The following is a 12,905-nucleotide window of genomic DNA, read 5'->3' on the forward strand; positions in this document are numbered from 1 at the left end:
TACTGTATCATATATAAATGCAGCCTGACGATTTCACTAGTGTGCTGCTTCACTTTATAATATGGACTGTGTTTTGTAATTTAAAAAAAAATTGTTTGAAATTAATTTTTTTTGGTGTTTTTAAATGTTTTGATATGCTAATATCAAAAATAATTTTTTAAAATAAAAATTATTATTTTTATATATTTTTAAATAAAAAATACTTTGATAAATAATTATTACCGAACTTAAAAAAAACAATAATAAAGCTTTAGCTTTATACATATCCTGCACTCCACTGCCATTTTTTCTTAAGATATGTAAAGGTTGCTAATGCTTTAACTACTTTTGCCTAAAATAAAACTTTAGCTTTAGAAATATATTTGCCTTTTCTTATTAATATATAAAGGTTGCCGGTGCTTTAACTACTTTTGTCTAAAATAAACTTTTAATTAGCTCGTGACATATTGTGCTTGCTTTATAAATAATTTGTAAATATTTTTTTTAAAAATAATTTTTATTTAATTTTTTTATTTTAAATTATTTTTATATTTTTATATTATTTTGATATGTTAATATTAAAAATAATTTTTTAAAAATAAAAAATATATTATTTTAATAAATTTTTAATTAAAAATCATTTTAAAAAATATTTATTATCAAAATATCAAATAACCACAGTCCATAAATTTCAGTTTTGGTTGGTATGTCTTACTTGTTTTGCTAGGTTTTCCTTTTAGTTTTGATTCGATGTCTTAGACGCTCAACTATTATCCTGTTTGAATTAAGTTTGGATTTTGACGATGTAATGAATAGAACCATTCAATGATTCATGCTCTCACAGCCAAGAACAAAGTTGGCTTTATAAATGGAACCATTCAACCTCCTTCAGAAACTGAACAACCAACAGAGTATGCTCTCTGGAATCGATGCAACAATATGATTTTATCATGGCTTGCTCACTCGGTGGAACATGATCTGGCCAAAGCAGTTGTCCATGCCAAAACTGTTCATCAAGTGTGGCAGGATTTTAAAGATCAGTTCTCACAAAAGAATGCTCTAACCATATATCAGATACAAAAATCCATCGCTTCTCTCTCACAAGGCACCATGACAGTTTCAGACTATTACAAGAAACTCAAAGATCTATGGGATGAATTAGAAACACATCAAACCCCTGTCACATGTAACGAGATGAACGCACACAGTGCACAAAAGGAAGAAGATCGAATGATGCAATTCCTTATGGGTCTTAATGACAGTTACAATGGTGTTCGTAGCAACATCCTTATGATGTCTCCATTACCCAATGTTCGTCAAGCCTATTCACTGGTCATTCAAGATGAGACTCAGCGACAGGTAACATCAGCATCAATAGGATCAATAGAGAATTTTTCTATTGCAGCTGCAATTCATAGCAGATCTAACAGTATGTCGAATAATTCTACAAACAAACACTGTGAGCATTGTGATAGAAACGGTCACACAATTGAAGAATGTCGGACCCTTAAATTTCGTTGCAACTATTGTGACAGGAGAGGACACACTGAGGATCGCTGTAAATTTAAAAATGGGACATGGGTACCCAATAACACAGGAACTCAAGCCAGTAGACACAACCAATCCAAGCAACAACATCAAGGATCGAAAGGGAACACTAATCCGCGTGGGTCGTTTCCTACTGCTCATGCAGTAGACATAGCTCCAGTGCATAAGGGCCAGCCACATGGCTTCAGTGTGCCATCCCAGCTAGCCTCTCAATCTAATCTCCTAAATGAGATCTCTGCAGAGCAACTCCAGCAACTAGCACAAGCTGTTTCTATGATAAGTTCAACTCATTCCTCTGATAATAGCAATGCTTATGCTAATGCTGCAGGTTTGGCTTCCTTTTTCAACCCTTCCATAAATTCTGTGTTCACCAAACCTTGGATTTTAGATAGTGGAGCTACTGATCACATCACTTATGACTCCACAATTTTCACTAAAGTTGAATCATCACAAATTCCGATTGTTAATTTACCCACGGGTTCTTGTGCCCCAATCACTTCCACTGGCACCATACCATTTAATTCAAATATCACATTAGACAAAGTTTTATGTGTTCCATCTTTTCGCCTAAATCTCATGTCTGTCAGCAAACTCACTCATTCTCTAAATTGTTGTGCCATTTTATTCCCCACCTTTTGTGTCTTGCAGGACTTGGCTACGGGGAAGATGATTGGCTCGGGTAAATAGCGTGGTGGTCTCTATTACATGTCTCCATTACAACAGACACCTGCTTCATATCAAGTTTCCCTCTCCTCTCATTTATGGCACATGCGACTTGGACACCCATCTCCCTCTCGTCTTAGACTAGCTTCTCCATTATTGCCTTCCAAAACTACTTCCTTTGATAATAATTGTAGTGTTTGTCCAATGGCCAAACAAACAAGACTGCCATTCCAACTCAGTTTAATCTCCACTAAAGCTGCATTTGATTTGTTACATTGTGATATTTGGGGTCCACATAAAATTCCCACACATTCAGGAGCACGTTTCTTTCTTACCATTGTGGATGATTTCACTAGGTGCACATGGATATTTTTGATGCAACATAAATCTGAAACCCAAAACCTCCTCAAATCTTTTGTCATTTTTGCTCAAACTCAATTTCATGCCAACATTAAAACCATTCGGGTAGACAATGGATCAGAGTTTTTTTCCATGAGGGAATTTTTTCAGAATCATGGTATTGCATATCAGCGCACTTGTGTTTACACTCCTCAACAAAATGGAGTCGTAGAACGCAAGCATCGTCACATTCTAACCGTCGCACGTGCATTACTTTTTCAGTCTCATCTACCCCTTATTTTCTAGGGTGATTGTGTCTTGACCGCTGTCTATCTCATTAACCGATTACCCTCCCCGTTACTCTCCAATAAATCACCTTTCGAGCTCTTATACAACCGCCCCCCTCATTCGATCACTTGAGAGTATTTGGTTGCCTCTGTTATGCAACTGTTGTCCATCCTATTCAAAAATTTGACCCCCGCGCCACACGTTGTGTCTTTGTTGGATATCCTACTGGCCAAAAGGGTTACAGACTCTACAATTTAGAGACAAACAAATTCTTTGTTAGCCGCGATGTTCGATTTTGTGAACATTCCTTCCCTTTCTCTCAGTTTCCTGCCTCATCTACCTCTCAAACTCCTCCACTTTCCTCTGTTTTTTTAGACAACTGAACATCCACGCCCGATATACCCAACCCACCAGTCCATCGACCACACCCAAATGGCAACCCACCATATGCACCTGATATACCCCCCTCTCCTATCCCACCTTCGTCCCCCACACACATCCCCTCACATGAGTTGTCACCACCCATTACATCCACCCCTACTCCTCCAGGTCAGCCCATCATTCCCCTTACTCCTCCCCGACAGTCCACTCGTACTAAACATCCTTCGGCATGGCATGCAGACTACCACATGTCCAACCAAGTCAATCACTCAACCTTAATGCGTTCTGCATCAGGTACTCAATATCCTCTTTCTCATTTCCTTACCTACTCACGTTTATCTTTTGCCCATTGTGCCTTTCTTGCTAAGATTACAGGTCACACAGAACCTACATCCTATGCCCAGGCCATTCTTGACCCAAATTGGCGTCATGCTATGACTGCAGAATTAGAAGCTCTGCAACACAATAACACTTGGAGTTTGGTTCCACTGTCCGCTGGTCATAAACCAATCGGCTGCAAATGGGTCTACAAAATCAAACACCGGCTGCAAATGACTGCAGTGAAGAGCTGAGCGGAAGAACGAGAGGATGGGGAAAGGAGAGCGAGGAGGGTCGCTATGTAAAGGGGTGAAGGATTGAGATACTACGACCAAGGAGTATTTTTACCGAACATACAAACACTTACACACATGTGTGTATGAAAGGTATTTAAGCTCTCCTTTCCTTCCTTTATTTATTTTCTTTTATTTCTATTATTCCATACTCTCTCTCTCTTTATTAGGTGTATGAAAGGTAACGTTTTTCAATTAATTGGGTTCACACACCAAACTTAAATGAACGTATTTAATCTCTTCCTTCCTTCCGTCCTTAGTTTAATTTCTTTAATTTTTATTATTATTACGATCATTTTATAAAACTATGTATTATTTATTTATTTATTTAATTTATCATATTTGATGGTTAGAGCATTTTCACCGTGAGGCTACTATTCTTAAATATAAAGGTTTTTAACAGCTTCCTTCATTTAATTTCTTTGATTATTATTATTATTATTATTATTATTAATCCCTGCTCTTTCTCTATATTTATTTATTTTATTATACACAAATCTCATCTGATAAAATTATTATATTTTTTCTATAAATATTGGTAACATTTTTTAATTAATTAAAGTTTCATTTATTTTTTTGTTTTTTCATGTTTTTAATATTAAAAATAAATTTTTAAAAATAAAAAAATATTATTTTAATATATTTTTAAATAAAAATTATTTTTTAAAAAATAAAGCTATTAAATAGAAAGGGTTCAGCCCTCAACAAAACGACGGATTACCCCATCTCTCTTCCCTACCTGCACAAAGTAAAGCCTTCTCCAATAACCTAATCTGTCCTATTTTTTATTTTTTTTTAAGAAAAAACTGAAGTTTCTGCTTGTCTGAAACCAAAATTTCATGCTACTTTGGTTTCTGTTTAACCTTTTCTTTTCAGCCCCCTTTTGAAATCATTTTTGTGCAGGTATGGTGGTTGGACTGGGTTTGATAAATCCGAAAAGGTAAGTAATGCTGGGATCTGGTACTGTACTGAAGTTATCTCTTAATGCCTTTATGTTTTTGCTTTATGGAGTTTAGTTGATGAACATGCGTGTACAGAGACTAAATTTTATTCCTAAATAATAACACCTTTTTCGCTGCATGTATTTGACATTCTGGTTTTCTTTCCAATTTCTATTTTGCTTTATGGAGTTTAGTCGATGAACATGTGTGTACAGAAACTAAATTCTATGCCTATATAATAAATCTTGATCCAATCCAAATTTGCAAAAGTTGGTTTTGGTTTGTGTTTAACACTCTTAAAAGGGCCATATGAGAATTTGCAAAGTGGAAATGGAGACAATATAGAGTGTTTTTTTTTGTCTTTTTCATTTCTCCTTCCAAGTTTGGTGCTATTTTCAGGCCCTTACCATTTGTGTTTAACACTCTTAAAAGGGCCATATGAGAATTTTTCAAATGACAACCAGTTGTTTTCTCATTGAGGTATGTCATGCTTCCTAAAGCTGTTATTTTCTTGAGGGATTTCTTATTCAATTTGCAAGTCATCGTTGTCACTCTACCAGGTTTTCTTACGACACTTGTGTTTATGGGGTTTTGCAGGCCTGTGACAAACTTTGAGGAAATTTGTTCACACTTCATACATTCAATGTACATTCCATTTACAGAACCAAATTGCAGGCATTGATCTGACTGCTGATAAATCAAGAAATATTAATAAGATGTCTAAAGTTGATGACCAATAAGCATCATGTGCATATCCAGTGTTTCCCTGTTGGTTGATTATGTGTATTTTCTCTGGTTGAAGCTGCAAAGTAATACTTTGATTCATGCTCCGATGGTAGAATCATCAGTTCCCTCATGTGTGGTATGGATCAGGCAGACATAAGACATCCACATCAAACCATGTATTAGACTAAGTCGACTTACGTTATTTCAAATCTTTAATTTTCTAAACAAGTAAAGGCCTCACTTTTTAAAATAATATCTTTAAATGAAATTATCTTAATTCAAAAACGTCAAGTGAAATTAACAGATAAAGAGAGTTCTGTGAGTGTTAGAGAGTTGAGTTGAGAAGTGGTTATCTCCTCCTCATTGTAATGTGTATGTTTTCACTTTGTTAATGAAAGGAACAGCTATATGAATGTAGATAAATTGCCGAATCACGTTAAATTTTGTTTTTGCTGTGTGCTTTAATTCTGGGAAACCCCAACATGTCCTACCCAGTCATGCTTCCTAAAGCTGTTCTTTTCTTGAGGGATTTCTTATTCAATTTGAAAGTCATTTTCACCGTGCAACATGTAACCGTACGGATATTATTTAATCGAGCATTTTCATCTTTATTCTTAAATACAAAGGTTTTTAACCTCTTCCTTCCTTCCTTCCTGAATTCAATTACTGTTATTATTACTCCATACTCTCCCTATCTATTTATTCTATCATCCACAGCCCTCATCTGATCAAATTATTACTGTTTTTTGATGTAGGACATGAAGAAGTTATTACTGTTAGTTAGTTTATTTGTTAGATCTCAGTCCTTTTAGGATTCTACTTTTATTTTTATCTGTCGTTAGTGTTGGAAACAAGTCAAACTTGTTTGATATTAGTTTCTCATTCCTTTTAGGATTCTGTTTTCTGTTTTCGTTTCTTTAAAAGCACCAAGTCAGGAAGGTTGTAGATATTATTATTATTTTTCATCAATAAACTTGTTCTTTGAACACAACTATTCTCTCGTGGATTCGAGATTATTTAGCTTCCGCTACGTCATTTTTCTTTGAATATTCGCAACATTTTTTCAATTAATTGGGAAAACAATTACCCAAACTCTCTGCCCTAATCCATCCTCAAATTTCTTGTTTCTTCTCTTATGATTATTTTGTTTGAGGAAAAACCCCTTTTACTTCCATAATACAATCTTTCTTTCTTTTAAAAAGAACTCAAAAACGAAAACTAACAGAAGGCGCATGATGATGGTATTGGAGCTACCTAGAGACTAACATTGTTTTCATGTAATACCATATTCTGATGGATACTTTGCATTCATGTTGTTTTCCAGGCCATTATCAAGCCAGAGATGAATGTCCGATATACATTGCAAGTGATGTCAATGGAGTTCAGAGGTGGAAGCTATCGTAAATCCCAGATATAATGCTCTTTGCAAGACCTGGAACTTTCAGTAGCTTGCTCTTGATCCGTAGCGTTTGATAAATCTTGAAATATCAATAAGAGAAGAAACATCTATAGAAAAATTATATATACAACTTTTTTCAATACATTTCTATAGTTTAAAAAAATTAAGTTAAAATAAATTTTTTTATGCATATATGTAATTAAATAAATCAAGAACTATGTGTGTAAATAAATAAATAAAAAGTCATTAACGATATCTAAAAATAAAACTTGAAAAATAAAAAGATAGGTATAGATTAAAATATTTAATCTTAAAAGATGGGATATTTAATTGGTTGTATTTGCTAAATTTATTTATTAAAATAATCTTTTTATTCAAGCAAATAATAATATAAATATAGACACAAATTAAATATATTAGATAAAATAAAAGAGAAAAAAACATCTTGCAAGGTTGCACATATTAGATATATTATCTGAAAATAATTTTTTTTATTATCAAAACTAAAGTTCATCAATAAAAATTATATATTAATCAGAAAAATTCTTCAAATTTAAATGTATAACTAAAAAAATAATTATAATTTAAAAGAAACACTCCAAACAAAATAAAAAAAAGAAAAAATACTAATTTAAATATAAATTAAAAATATTATCCAAAGAAAAAACCATAACAAATCATTAATTTTAAAAAACAATTAGAAAAAAAAAGAAGCAAAGATGGTGCCTAGCCAACCATATCCATTTTTGTTAGGACCCGTGGGCTTGCCTTGGCAAGCCATTCAACTAAGCCTTTATTTTTTTGCAATTGAGATGTGCGGTATGTCGTCTGTACTAATTTTTTTTTTTTAAAATTTGACAACCCTTATTTTATTTGTTCAGATTCCAACGTGTGGTCAAAAAATTAAGGCTTAAGTTTCCGAAATGATTTGAGAGCATATTGTGTTTTCTGCTGGTTGGTTGTGTGAATTGTTTCAACTGAAGTTGCTGGGTGGAGCTTCAACTCAGCCTCGTGTGGTTGAATCATCAATGAACACTCCTGTGCGGAATGGTCAGACATTCACATCAAACCTGGTATGGGACAGCTTCAAATAAACTTTTTTTCAATGTCCAAGCAATTTGATGTTGATGGGCTAAAGGATCAATTGGTCCTTGACCGTCCGCAACAGTCTTCAAGCATGGGAGTGGAACATTTAAACTCTTTACTCCACGCAGCTTCTTTCTCCTAGAAATCTCATGTTGTCTGTGGTTGCCTTGCCCTTTCTGAGTGCGACCGTAGTACCTTTGATTGCGTTTAATATATCAAGTTCCATATGGTTCTCAATCTCTTTTGTCCTCCGGCTGTAGGCTGCTAATTTGGAATAGTTCCTTGTTTCATTGGAGTTCTATTTGTTTAAAACATCACTCTGCCCCATGCCATGGAGAGATGTTCCTTTTCTGTTTTAATCTGTTGCTACTGAACTTGTTTTTAGTTTTTTGAGCAGTCCAATAATTTTTTTCTTTTGGTTTCTTTTCTTCACAAACACATGCAGTTTGTCCTGACTGCTATGGACAATTAAGTATTGCAGCGTTGCTTGGAATAGTTAGCCATGTTTTGCAAACACTATTCTGACTGCTATTAAATTTTAATCTGCTAATACTGAACTTACGTTTAGTTCCTTTACGAATGTTGAGAAGGGTTCTTGGTTGCAGTGGGCAGGAAAAAGGGATGCACATGGATGAACTTTGCCAACAGCTGAAACTTCCCATGGAGAAGATCAAGTAACCTCTCTCTCCATCTCCCCTTCTCACTCTACATTATCAAGTAATTCCTTCAATTGGCCTTTTCTTTTGTCTTGGTCAGGGAATCTATTAGATCACTTGAGGATGAAGGTTTAATTTACTCTACAATTGACGAGTTTCACTACAAAGCAACCTGATGAAGTTCACAGTATTTTGGAATGCTACCCATGTTAAGCTTGTTGTGTTTATTTTGCTCCTGTAAGCTTTTGTTCTTGAAATAAAACCTTGTGTTTTATCTCCTCTGAGTGTTTCAAAGCCACCACCAGTGGTTCCTCCCACCAACAATTGGTATCAGAGCCCCGTTCGTCAGAAAACAGAAGTGTTTTGGGAGATATCAGAATTTTCAAAGTTGTCAAAAACAAGTTTTGATCATTCCACCGTATAGAGCTCATCCATACGAACTCATTGCTGCAAAAATCAGCTCAATCGGACACCGGGGTGAGCCACACGCGCCGCCTGAAGATCCGGTAACTGTAGCCCAGTCGCACCCACGCACGCCAGAGGTAGACGACGACTGAGCCACACGCGCGCCATATTTGAGCCGTTTAAGCCGCACCGAGCCAAGCCGCAAGCCAAGCCTCCAGCCGAGTCGAAGAATATTCCCGAGAATATTCCCTTTTCAAGCCGAGCCGCTATTAGCCGAAGCCGAGCTGATAGAATATTCCACAGAATATTCCCGGTTCAACCCAACGAACCGCCCGACGCCCAGAATTGGTTTTTGGACCGGTTCACCCATTTTATGACCCGATTTATACAAAGTCAGACTGGTTCTCGACTTTTTCGACCATTCCGGATCGATCTACAGTGTCCGTTTTGCCAAATTCAACTCCCAGAAGGAGATATAGTCATTAAAAGAGCAAAATGACTACAGAAAGTACACAAACACTCATCCCGAAGCTGACCAAAGACAACTATGATAGTTGGTGCATCAGATTAAAGGCATTCCTTGGTTCACAAGAGTGTTTGGAAATTGTACACTATGGTTATGATGAACCAGAGTCCAAAGAAGAAGAAGATGCTTTACAAGAGGCACAGAAGCAAGCCCTGAAAGTCAACAGAAAAAAGGACAACAAAGCAAAGACCATCATCTACCAAGGTCTTGATGAAGATACATTTGAGATCATAGCTTCCGCTGAAACATCACATGACATATGGGAGGCTCTCCAACAAAAATACAAAGGTGCTGACAGAATCAAGAAGATTCGTCTTCAATCTTTACGAGGTGAATTTGAGTTATTACAAATGAAGTCCTCGGAGTCTATTTCTGATTATCACACAAGAATTATGGTGATAGTCAATCAGATGAGGAGAAATGGAGAAGTCATCGTCGATTCCCGAATTACTGAGCAAAATTTTGAGATCCCTAGATCCAAAATTTGATTTTGTTGTTGTCGCCATTGAAGAGTCTAAGGAAGTGGACAAGTTGACAGTGGATGAACTTATGAGTTCTTTGCAAGCTCATGAGAAGAAGATTGTAAAGCGAAATGGAGATAAGGCCATCGAGCATGCCTTACAAGCAAAGCTGTCTCTCAAGGACAGATATGAGCAAAGGGAGACTTCAACAAGTGGATATACCACTAAAGCAGGAAGTCAACAATCCAGAGGAGGATTCCAGAGATTCCAAGGAAGAGGTTCTTGGAATACAAGCTTTAGAGGAAGAGGTGGTAGAAACACCACCAGAGGAGGCCAAAGACAACAAGCATTCACTACTAGAGGAAGAGGAGGCGGTTACAATAACCGTGATAAGAGAAATATCCAGTGTTATAGGTGCAATCAATTTGGGCACTATAGCACTGAATGTCAAAGGAAAGCTCCGTTGGAGATACGTGAGCAAGCCAACTATGCAGAGAAGGAGGACAGAGAAGAAGCTGAATTTCTTGTCCAACAAGAACTTAGCGAGAAACAGGAAAATATATGGTATCTAGATACTGGAGCCAGCAATCACATGTGCGGCTACCGAGAGTTATTTAGTGATCTAGATGAGACCAAGCAAGGTCTAGTTACTTTTGGAGATACCACAAAGGTTCCATTCAAAGGTAAAGGCAGCATCTCAATCAAGTTGAAGAACGGCGATTCCAGCCACATCGCCAATGTCTATTATGTCCCAGCCATAAAGCAGAACCTGATCAGCTTAGGTCAACTTATGGAGAGATGTTATACTTTTTACTCGAAGAATTGTCATCTGACAATTAGAGACAACAATTGGAGATTAATGGCCTATGTGAAAATGTCCAAGAATAGGATGTTTCCTTTGAACATCCAGTATGATGCAGCAAGGTGTTTGAGTGCCATCACCAACAGTGAAGAATGGCTTTGGCACCTGAGGCTTGGACATCTGAATTTCACAAGTCTGAAGATGCTAGCAAGCAAGAAGATGGTCAAAGGTTTGCCTCACATTGATCATCCAGATGAAGTCTGTGAGAGTTGTGTCCTCAGCAAACATCACAGATCCAGTTTTGCCAAAGAAGTCAACTGGAGAGCAAAGAGGTCACTGGAGTTAGTACACACAGATGTGTGTGACCCAATAACGCCTATGTCGACTGTACAAAATAGGTACTTCCTCACGTTTATTGATGATTTTAGTAGAAAGGCGTGGATATACTTTCTGAAGAGGAAGTCAGAAGTATTCAATTGTTTTAAAGATTTTAAAGCAATTGTGGAGAAGCAAAGTGGCTACATGATCAGAACCGTGAGATCTGATCAAGGTGGAGAATATACAGCAAATGACTTTGAAGCCTATTGTACACAACAAGGCATCAGACATCAGACAACACCTGCGTATTGTTGGTTAATTTCGCAAGTGCACGAATCGTAACAAGTAATAAAGTGATGAGTAGAGTATCGTCCCACGAGGATTTGTAAAAATGACTACTAATTACCAAAGTCTTTTAAATTATGATCTATTTGAGGAATCGAATGAGATAGTTTATGAAACAAAAATTAATGATTAGAACAAACAACCAAATGATTAAATATTAATGAATTCAATTATACTGGTTCTAGGATTTCTGACTTACCGTAACTATGCCTATGTGAACTTTCTCGATTAAATTAATTACTCCTAATGTTGATAATCAGGTTTTGCTAATGTAAATATTAATCTCTCTCGAGCATCAATAAATTATTTCAACAACCAAATTTCATATACTCTACGAAAGTTCTGAACTTGCCGAAATCAATTAAATACTGTAAAACCTATAATGATTACAAAAGTTCCTAGGATATCTCTATCCTATAGATTTCTTAAGGTATTTCAAACAATAGCTAAAACAATTATCACTTCTCAGTTTCAAATTGAATTCTAAATCATGCAGATGTTGGCCAAACACACGCAAGCATTACACATAGAATGAAATACTCAACATCTTAATGTAATAATTCAATCGAAGAAATTGTTCACATATTCATAGTAAGGTTACATCAAAAATCCCAGAATAAAAGTCTACTCCATAGTTAAATTAAAGAGAAACAAACTTGATACGATGAACATCACTCAAAAGCAGAGAATTTCTAGTGGAAGAGATAGGTGTCCTCCCCGGTCTTCAATATTTTTGCCTCTCTTCTTTTTTGTTCCTGTAGGTGCTGCCTCCTCTGTTTTTCTTTGCTCTGTTCAGGGTTTCTAAGTGTCTCAACTCCTCTGTTTTTCAGACCCCGTAAGTCTTCTTTTATATTATGGCTTTTCTACCCCTGCAGTAATGAGGAAAATTTCCTTTTCTGCATTGATTTCTCCTACCCAGACATTGCGGGCCAGATTTGAGGTAGGGAACGTGCGAATTAAAAGATCACTATTTCTGGAGAAATTGTAGAGAATCCAATTTTCTTTCCAACGACACTGATCTTGAAATTTTTGGACCTCTGAGCGTTGAGATATGGGCTATAAACCGAAACAGTCTTTGCAGTGCAGGAATTTCGGGCTGGTTCAATCCTTGTTTTTCAACTCGCTTTTTGGGCTTCGAAACAACAAAACTGAGTTATATGTCCTTCATATGTTTTGTAGACCTTCATCTCAGCTATTTGAAAATGATTACGAACATCCGGAACTAAATTGTATAGCTTCTTTGCAGCACATAATGAATCACTGTTCAGTTTCACTGCCCGGCTCTGCCTGTTCAGTAACCTAAGATCTGAAAACACATTAATTTCCCACGAGGTCAATAGTTCAAAAAGAGATTCAAAATTCTAATTGTCTTGTGCAACATATCCAAAATATTTAAAAATCAAGCATGAATAGCAGAAAATATACATGCTA

At 36.1% G+C, this 12,905-nt stretch overlaps 2 long non-coding RNA genes across 4 annotated transcripts in view; both read left to right on the plus strand.

Moving 5' to 3' along the window:
• Window positions 1-4,456: 4,456 nt before the first annotated feature.
• Window positions 4,457-6,865, plus strand: LOC133690276 (uncharacterized). Of its 2 annotated transcripts, XR_009841406.1 has the most exons (3): window positions 4,479-4,557; window positions 4,713-5,230; window positions 5,348-6,865. It is a non-coding gene; the product is annotated as an uncharacterized LOC133690276 (long non-coding RNA). The 2 variants fall into 2 exon arrangements; XR_009841405.1 differs by having other exon boundaries at window positions 4,457-5,230.
• Window positions 6,866-7,807: 942 nt separating this feature from the next.
• The window catches only part of LOC133690279 (uncharacterized), a 30,118-nt gene continuing 25,020 nt past the window's right edge, over window positions 7,808-12,905 (plus strand). Inside the window, exons 1-3 of one of the 2 annotated variants that reach the window (XR_009841409.1) lie at window positions 7,808-7,948; window positions 8,567-8,635; window positions 8,718-8,825. This is a non-coding gene — a long non-coding RNA (uncharacterized LOC133690279). Of the gene's footprint in view, window positions 7,949-8,166; window positions 8,636-8,717; window positions 8,826-12,905 lie in introns of those variants that run through there. The other variant, XR_009841408.1, reaches the window with a different exon arrangement.

The sequence above is a fragment of the Populus nigra genome, chromosome 3 (assembly GCF_951802175.1).
Source record: "Populus nigra chromosome 3, ddPopNigr1.1, whole genome shotgun sequence".
NCBI lineage: Eukaryota > Viridiplantae > Streptophyta > Magnoliopsida > Malpighiales > Salicaceae > Populus > Populus nigra.